Source organism: Myotis daubentonii, chromosome Y (genome assembly GCF_963259705.1).
Source record: "Myotis daubentonii chromosome Y, mMyoDau2.1, whole genome shotgun sequence".
NCBI classification, from domain to species: Eukaryota; Metazoa; Chordata; class Mammalia; order Chiroptera; family Vespertilionidae; genus Myotis; species Myotis daubentonii.
The window spans coordinates 16,097,908-16,106,282 of NC_081862.1; the positions used below are offsets into that span (position 1 = coordinate 16,097,908).

The window sequence follows — 8,375 nt, forward strand, 5'->3', positions numbered from 1 at the left end:
AAATCACAGGGTGCTAAGTAGTGATTTAACTACTTTATTTATTTACATGTATGGTATGTTTATAACAGACTTTTTTAATGTTGTGACAAAACTCTGTAATAGCCATTGAAAAATAACAACTTTTCCTATGGTTATTAGGATTGCTGGGCAGGGTATTAGCTGGAGGTACCATTCTGTGTGGTGTGCTCTACAGTGCAAAGCAAGACTAGTCTGTGATTTACTCATTTTGCAGTTCAGTTGTTTTGTTTGTTTGTTTGTTTGTTTGTCTCCTCAATTGAGTGAGGGTTCATGCCTCAGAGACACTCTGAGGAAGACCATGAAATTCTCATTTGAGGTGTCCCAGCTGATCACCCAGAATAACAGTGGATGTACCCGTCGGCACTCAGTAAATTTTTTAGAGTAAATCAAGGATAGAAGAGTGAGGAGAGCTGTCTGGATTTGGCGGGTGAGGATCAGCTGACCCATGGACATCCCTGAGAAGATGTCCACTCTGTGCCAGTGCCTCCTGCCAGCCCTCACATAGGGCATAGATGGATTTCCTGTCAAGTATGGAGACAGACCTTCTGTGACCCTGAGGCTTATGGAACCCTCTCCAGAAAACAATCAGCAGTGGAATGGGCTGTACAGCCTATGGCATCTGCTTTTCCTCTCAGCCACAATACTCTTCCTCTGGCTTAGAGTTGGAGATTTAGGGTAAGTGGATGACAGGGATGCAGTAGCAGGACCCATTCTCTCCTTCTCTGGTCAGAAGCATAATTCTTACCATCTGATGGGGCAGAAGTGCAGTCTTCACAAGAAGCATCCCTCTGCAGGCCTGAATGCCATGGTTGGGCCCTCCCTTTCCCTCTAGACCTCTCCTCTTCTTTGTGTCCAGGATTGGTGTGTGCGCCATTCTCCACACCTTGCCCTGCACTCTATATTGGAATGACTCAGTGCCTTTGGGGTTGGGATCTGGGAATGTCACTGGCACCTCATCTACGCCAGGCCAGCCCTGCATCCCAACCCCTCCCCGCCACCACCGCCGTCTGCATAATCAGGTAGATTATGTCTCTGATATTTAAGGGATGCAGATCTCAGATTCAGCAAGACTGGCCCATACATGCTGCCATTTCCCTTTTGTCCCTCATTCTGGGTTCCTCATGGGATTCTCCGGGCCATTTTCTGCCCTGTCCCTCTAGCCCAGAGTGAGTGCTCTTCCTCATGCACCTCCCCTGTGCCTCTAGAAGCACTGCCCTTGGCATTAAAGAGCTAGACCCAAGCCTGTCTTGGATGTGAGGCATGTTCTCCTTGGGGAGCAAGAAAGAGGGGCAATCCCTTGTTTAGGTCTAGATGTCATTGGCTCTGAAGTGAAACCAGGTCTTGTTGGGCACAGGCAGGGCAGGTAGTGCCAGCAGAGACTTGTGAGTTTGAAAAAGGCACAGAGGACAAAATACATCAGGGTAGGAAGACGTCTTACTGCAGAGGGAAAGAAGTCAGGTGGAAGGGTGTCTGCTCAAAGGCTGGGTTAAGAGAGCAGACGATGGGAAAGCCCATGCATGGGGACTGGTCCCCAGGGCCTCTGAAGGCCCACAGAGGCAGGGCTTGCTGTGGAACCCAGGAAGGACATCCTCCTGCCTCTTTGGTGCCTCTTTGGATCCAGAAAGGCAGCTGGGATGTTGATTTTCCTTCTGTTCACTGTAGCTTGTCACGTTCTCCAAAACAGCTCAGTAGAATTGGCGAGAACTCCTGATTTCTGTTATCAGTGGGTGTCCCCAGCATCAGGTTGCTGATGGGCTAACTGACATTCCAGGGATGCATAAAGAGGGTCCCAGACTTGGAGCACATTCTGAGGACCCCCTTCCTTCAGAAAAGGTCACAAGGGCAGATGACCTGGGATCCCACTAGAAATTTTGTGACTGGAGAAGGAGGTTGCACAGGACGGCCCTACTCATGGGCTCAGAGGCTACTATGTCCTGTACATAAGTGAGGGCCATGATGAGAGCATGTGGCAGGTGACCAGAATGTGGTGAAAACATCCCCCAAATTCATGTGTGGGTGCTGGGAGTAGGCGGGTCTGTCCAATACTGGGCAGGAAGTTCTCCTGCCCCCAGTACCACAGCACATGCCCTGGGAAAGCATGCTCTACATGGGGGTTGTTGATAGAGGAGTGTTTTTTGCTCCTGAAGAAGGCATGTTTGGCTCAGACTTTGTTTCTAGGTCATTCTAAGTGGTCCCTCCTGCCTCCTTGTATCTCCTGGACACTGGGATTTCACAGAAGCTGCCTGAGCTTGGGCTCCTACAATTTTCCAGTTTCTGCCTGGTGCATGTAATGTCTGTGTTAAAGAGAAAATCTCAGCCCCCAGGTGGCACCCTCAGGCTAAAAGCCCATGATACCAAGTCTAGACTCAACTGCTGAACTCATTACTGTTTGACCTCTACCAGAAACCTAAACAGCCAGTCTGGAATTTTCTGGTCAACACCCCTGTGATAATCTGTCATGTGGTCCCTCTGCCTAGAATATCAGAGTTGTTTGGGCATCACAATGCAGGGGGTAGAGAAGAGCCTACAGAAAAGCTGGGCCTCTCTGTCTCTCTATTAGTGAGTCAGCGGACACAAGGTGCATCCACAGGGACTGGAACAAGTGGTTTCTAGTGAGCACCACCGAGGTACAACTTGTCTGGGGCCGTCACGGGTAACTAGCCCAGGCCCTGAACTCAAACACTCCTCCCCACTGGCCTGTGGCTGCTCCATGGTAGGGCTTCCCTGTGCACAAGTCAGTCCCCCAGTACTGAAAGGGACATCAGCCTGCCAGGGAGCCAGAGCCCTGGCCTCACAAGTCCATGCCTGTCATTCCCCTGGATCCAGCCCCTTCTTGAATTCAAGTTCCTGCGGCCTATAAACACATTTACATTCTTTTCAGCAAAATACTAAGCTGGCATAAACCTCTGCTTTGTTCTGTGTCCTGTCCTAAGAATAGGACATCCTTTGGTAGAGGATGGTCTAATGTTAGAAGAATTTCCCATCATGATCCTCCTTCCCATCAATCAAGGAGGTGGTAAAGCAACTCTCAGCCAGTGACAGGCCCTGGGTCTGAAGAGTGAACAACCCTGAGCCAGTTCCTGGAGAGCATTTAAGTGGACACAGGTGAAGGTCACACTGGGGAGATGGGAGTATGGAGGACCACGCTGAGGGGCAATACAACCAAGTGAAAGGGAGATGTCCTAGTGTGCTGTTGGATCCCACAGTCAATGGACAGTTAGCTGGCCAGCAAGGAACAGGCTCCCTGCCCACCTGCCACTGCATTCTGGCCCTAGGCTGTCTCAGTTTGCTCACTGAGTGGCCTGCCAGAGGAGCACCTAGGGAGAAGGCCACACATCCAGGCCCAGGGGCAGGGCTCCATTTGCCTGTATGTCTCCCTAATTGTGAGGAAGTCAGACCTGCTTTTTCTCCTTCTACTGCCTCTCATTCAGTGCCAGCCACTCATTTGCTTTCTGCTCTCTGCTGGGTGTCAACAACTTCCTAGCTTGTCACGCACAGCACCTGTCCCTTCATTCACTTACTATTGGTATTCCTTTCTTTTTCTTCTACCTTCCACTCTTCTAGCTTGGGCCCATCAGCGTAGGAGCTCATTTTCCCGTTTCTTAAGTACATTTCTTACTGATTTCAGAGAGGAAGGGAGAGGGAGAGATGGATAAAACATCAATAATGAGACAAAATCATTGGTTGGCTTTCTCCTGCACATCCACCTGGGGATCCAGGTGTAAACTCCAGCCCCTGCTCCAACTGAGAATTTAACTATGTCCTCTTGGTTCATAGGCCTACTGAGCCACACTGGCCAGGCACAGTCTGCTTCTTCTAGTGGGAAGAGAAAATGCTGAAGTCTATGTAGCAGTCGGTGAGTTCCTTACCCCCCCAAAAAGAGGATAAGAGAACAAGGCTCAGAAAAAGTATATCTCTTACAGCAAACACTCTCGTTCGCTTCCTCTCTATATTCTCTCTCCCTGTCCCTCTCCCTGTCCCGCTGTCTGACATGCACCTTGTCTTTCCATCCCCACCTTCACAGGAAATAGTGTCCATAATGGGAATCAGAACCTCTGAAATTTGAGGAAAAGTATACAAATGGGCAGGTTCTGAGGGAGGAAGGGCATAGGCAAAACATCCTGTGGTCTGGGTATTAATTCCTCCACACATAGAGCTCGTGCCCATTACCTTGTGGGGAGATTCACCTGTGGGGCCAACTTATGTAAAGCTCTTGTCAGCATGTCCTCCTCTGGAATTGCCCACTGTTAATAGCATTGATGGTATTTATTAACCATCAGATGCAAGATAAGGAAGAAAATAAAAGTCAGTGCACCCTGGTCAGTGTGTCTGGGCATTGTCCTGTGCACCAGAAAGTTCACCGATTTGATTTCTGGCCAGGGCACATGTCCAGGTTGCAGGTTCAGTCCCCAGGCATCCAACATTCTCTCTAACAGGAATGCATGCTCCTGTGTCTATCTCTCTCCATTCACCTCTCTCTAAAGAGTTAATTTTAAAAAACCCGCCATATTAAAACACAATAATAGAAAACTCATTGCTGCTTGTTGCCTCTAAAACCAAGTGTCCTGCACTTGATGCTTTATTTGTTCTGGAGACCACAACTGAGAAATCTAGCAAAATTCTTTATTGGAATCTGGACTTTTCCATCAAAATATTCAGAAAAGCATAGTATTAAGGCAATGAGTCTTAGAAAGCTTTGATAGAGACCACATCTGTGAATATGGGCACAAAAGGGGCCTGGATAGGAGGTGACTGCTGGTGCACAGGCATCTTGTACATGAAGGCCCTATGGGCAGGGTCTCTATGCCATCAGAAAGCAAGCGGGGAGAGTAAGGCACACATAGTAGGTTCCTTACTACTAGAATGTACCCCAGAGTCCACCAATCTCCACAGCAGTCAGGCAGGCTGGATACAGGGCAGCTGGAGCACACAAATGTCAAAGGGAAGACTCTGAATAAAGAAGAGCCAAAGCCTGGCCTGCTTGTCTCAGTGGATGAGTTTCGACCCGTGAACCAGGAGGTCAGGGTTCAATTCCCAGGCCGGGACATGCCCATGCTTTGGGCTCTTAGCCCAGTAGATGTCTTGTAGGAGGCAGCCAATCAATGATTCTCTCTCACCATTGATGGTTCTAACTCTTTCTCCCTCTCCCTTCCTCTGTGAAGTCAATATATATATATATATATAAGTATGTACATAGCTTAGGGTTTTGATACCCTGAATATCCATTTAGAAATACAAGAAGGAGCCTTTTGTCATGGTCAGGATTTTTATGCTGTTCCTTCTTCCCCTTTAATCTTCCTTTCTAGTCCACTTCCCCATGGGATTATATATAAAGTGGTCTATTTCATGCTGGGACATTTTGTATTGTTTGTCTTGTTGTATTTCTCTGTACTATAATACATTATCAATACAAACCTACAGTGGAGAAATTAGGCTGAGTAAATTTGGCGTCCAAATGGCTTTGTTAAGTATTTCACCAATCCAGGAGCATACCAGCTGGCAATGAAAAAGGGGCTCACTGAGCCATACCATCCATGGTTTGTTCCACCCCACAATGTACAATCTGACAGGCTAGATTTTAAAATCCTTAAAAAGTTGAGGTCCCAGCTTCCAAAATTTTCAAGTAATTTCACATACACTATTTCAATAAAAAGAATGTTAAAAAAAACCACACAGTATTGGGGTAATTTTTAAAATTGAAGTTGGAAGACTTGTTGATAACTATACACTCAACAGTCCAAGAGGTGAGTTTTTAAAAACCTTTCCCATTCATGATGTTTGTTTATATTCACTATTAAGAATAGTGAGGATTCAAGATAACTCATAGTTTGAGTGATCATACCCTTTGTGGTACATTAAATGTCAAATAGTTGCAGAGAAAGTGCATGAATAATTCTCCAATAAAATACATATCACAATCTAGGGGCGCTTTTGTTCACTCCATCCAGAAGCATAGTCAGGAAAGCTAACTGCTTCCATTTAAGTGGTAATCTCTGTTTCAATCTTAGTATAACCACTTCAGAAAGTGCTGATGTTATTTAAATAAGCAAAAGGATGCCTACATTTAGACTTCTTCAAACTTTTATATCATTCCATATTAAATTTTTCCCTATTTATACTATTCCTTACAAGGTTGAGGACATACAAAATGTCACAGGAAGGAGGTCAAGAATTGTTTTGCAGCCTTGGTGGAGGTTCCCCAATCCTTTTTTTTCCATTTAGGTTTTCTAAGGAGAATATGTAAATTGTTTACCCTCCCTAACTGGAAACAGGGCAGCATGCCATGAAGAAGTAACACACTGCTTCATTTATTTTTTTATCATTATTGTTCAGATTATTACAGTTGTTCCTGTTTTCCCCTATAGCTCCCTTCCACCCAGTTCCCACACCATCTTCTGCAATTACCCCCACACTGTCCTCATTCATAGGTGTACGATTTTTGTCCAGTCTCCTCCCATGCCCCCCACACCCCCCACATCCCTTTCCCCTGCAAGAATGTCAGTCCACCCCCTCTCCATGCCCAATTCTATTATATTCACCAGTTTACTCTGATCAGATTTTTTATTCACTTGATTTTTAGATTCACTTCTTGATAGATATGTATCAGTTGTTCATAATTTTTATCTTTTCCTTTCCTTCTTCTTCCTCTTCTTAAAGAATACCTTTCAGCATTTCATATAAAAAAATATGGAACGCTTCATGAATTTGCAAGTCATCCTTGCGCAGGGGCCATGCTAATCTTCTCTGTATCATTCCAATTTTAGTACATGTGCTGCCGAAGCAAGCACAGTTCTCTTTATTTTTAATAACTATATGTATTATTTAGAAAAATTAAGATCTCAGTATGTTTTTAAAAGAAAGAATGAATGCACTCTTTCATGAGCCAATAGTCTTATTATTTTACTTGTTTATAATAGTCTTTATTAGCCATGAGTGAGTGAGATCATGTGGTGTTTTTCCTTCATTGACTGGCTTATTTCACTTAGCATAATGGTCTCCACTTCCATCCATGCCATTGCAAATGGTAAGAGTTCCTTCGATTTTACAGCAGCATAGTATTCCATCGTGTAGATGTACCATGGTTTTCTAATCCATTCATCTACTGATGGGCACTTAGGCTGTTTCCAGATCTTAGCTATGGTGAATTGTGCTGCTATTAACATATGGGTGCATATATCCTCTCTGATTGGTGTTTCTGCTTTCTAGGGCTATATTCCTAGAAGTGAGACCAAAGGGTCAAATGGGAGTTCCATTTTTAGTTTTTTGAGGAAACTCCATACTGTCTTCCATAGTGGCTGCACCAGTCTGCATTCCCACCAGCAGTGCACAAGTGTTCCTTTTTCTCCACATCCTCTCCAGCACTTGTGGTTTGTGGATTTGTTGATGGTAGCCATTTTGACAGGTGTGAGATGGTACCTCATTGTTGTTCTGATTTGCATCTCTCAGATGATTAGTGACTTTGAACATGTTTTCATATGTCTTTTGGCTTTCTGAATGTCCTCTTTTGAAAGGTGTCTAGGCCCTTGGCCCATTTTTTGATTGGATTGTTTAATCTTCCTTTTATTAAGTTGTATGAGTTCCCTATAAATTTTGGAGATTAGGCCCTTGTCAGATATAACATTGGCAAATATGTTTTCCCACGTAGTGGGTTTTCTTGTTGTTTCATTGATGGTTTCTTTTGCTGTGCAGAAGCTTTTTATTTTGATGTAGTCCCATTTGTTTATTTTCCCTTTAGTTTTCAATGCCCTAGGAGCTGTATCGGTGAAGAAATTGCTTCAGCATATGTCTGAGATTTTGTTGCCTTTGGATTCTTCTAGTATTTTTATGGTTTCCTGTCTTACATTTAAGTCCTTTATCCATTTTGAGTTTATTTTTGTGTATGGTGTAAGTTGGTGGTCTAGTTTAATTTTCTTGCATGTATCCGTCCAATTTTCCCAATACCATTTATCTTGACTCCATTGTATGTTCTTGCCTCCTTTGTCAAATATTAATTGAGCATATTGGTTTGGGCCCTTTTCTGGGCTCTCCATTCCATTCCATTGATCTATATGTCTGTGAGAATACCAGGCAGGTTTTTGAACAGTGGCTTTGTAATACAGCTTCATATCTGGTAGTGAGATCCCACCTACTTTGTTCTTTCTCAGGATCACTACAGCTATTCGGGGTCCTTTTTTATTCCAGATGAATTTTTGGAGAGTTCGTTCTAGGTCTGTGAAATATGCCCTTGGTATTTTAATGGGAAGTTCGTTGAATTCATAGATTACTTTGGGTAGTATGGACATTTTAATGATTTTGATTATACCCATCCAAGAACATGGTATGTTCTTCCATCTGTTTATGTCTTCCTCTATCTCATT

General features: G+C 44.3%; 1 non-coding gene across 1 annotated transcript; it reads right to left on the minus strand.

The window, feature by feature from the left end:
* Positions 1-6,699: 6,699 nt before the first annotated feature.
* Positions 6,700-6,806, minus strand: LOC132225660 (U6 spliceosomal RNA). Its single transcript, XR_009450970.1, has one exon. It is a non-coding gene; the product is annotated as a U6 spliceosomal RNA (small nuclear RNA).
* Between the last annotated feature and the right edge of the window lie 1,569 nt (positions 6,807-8,375).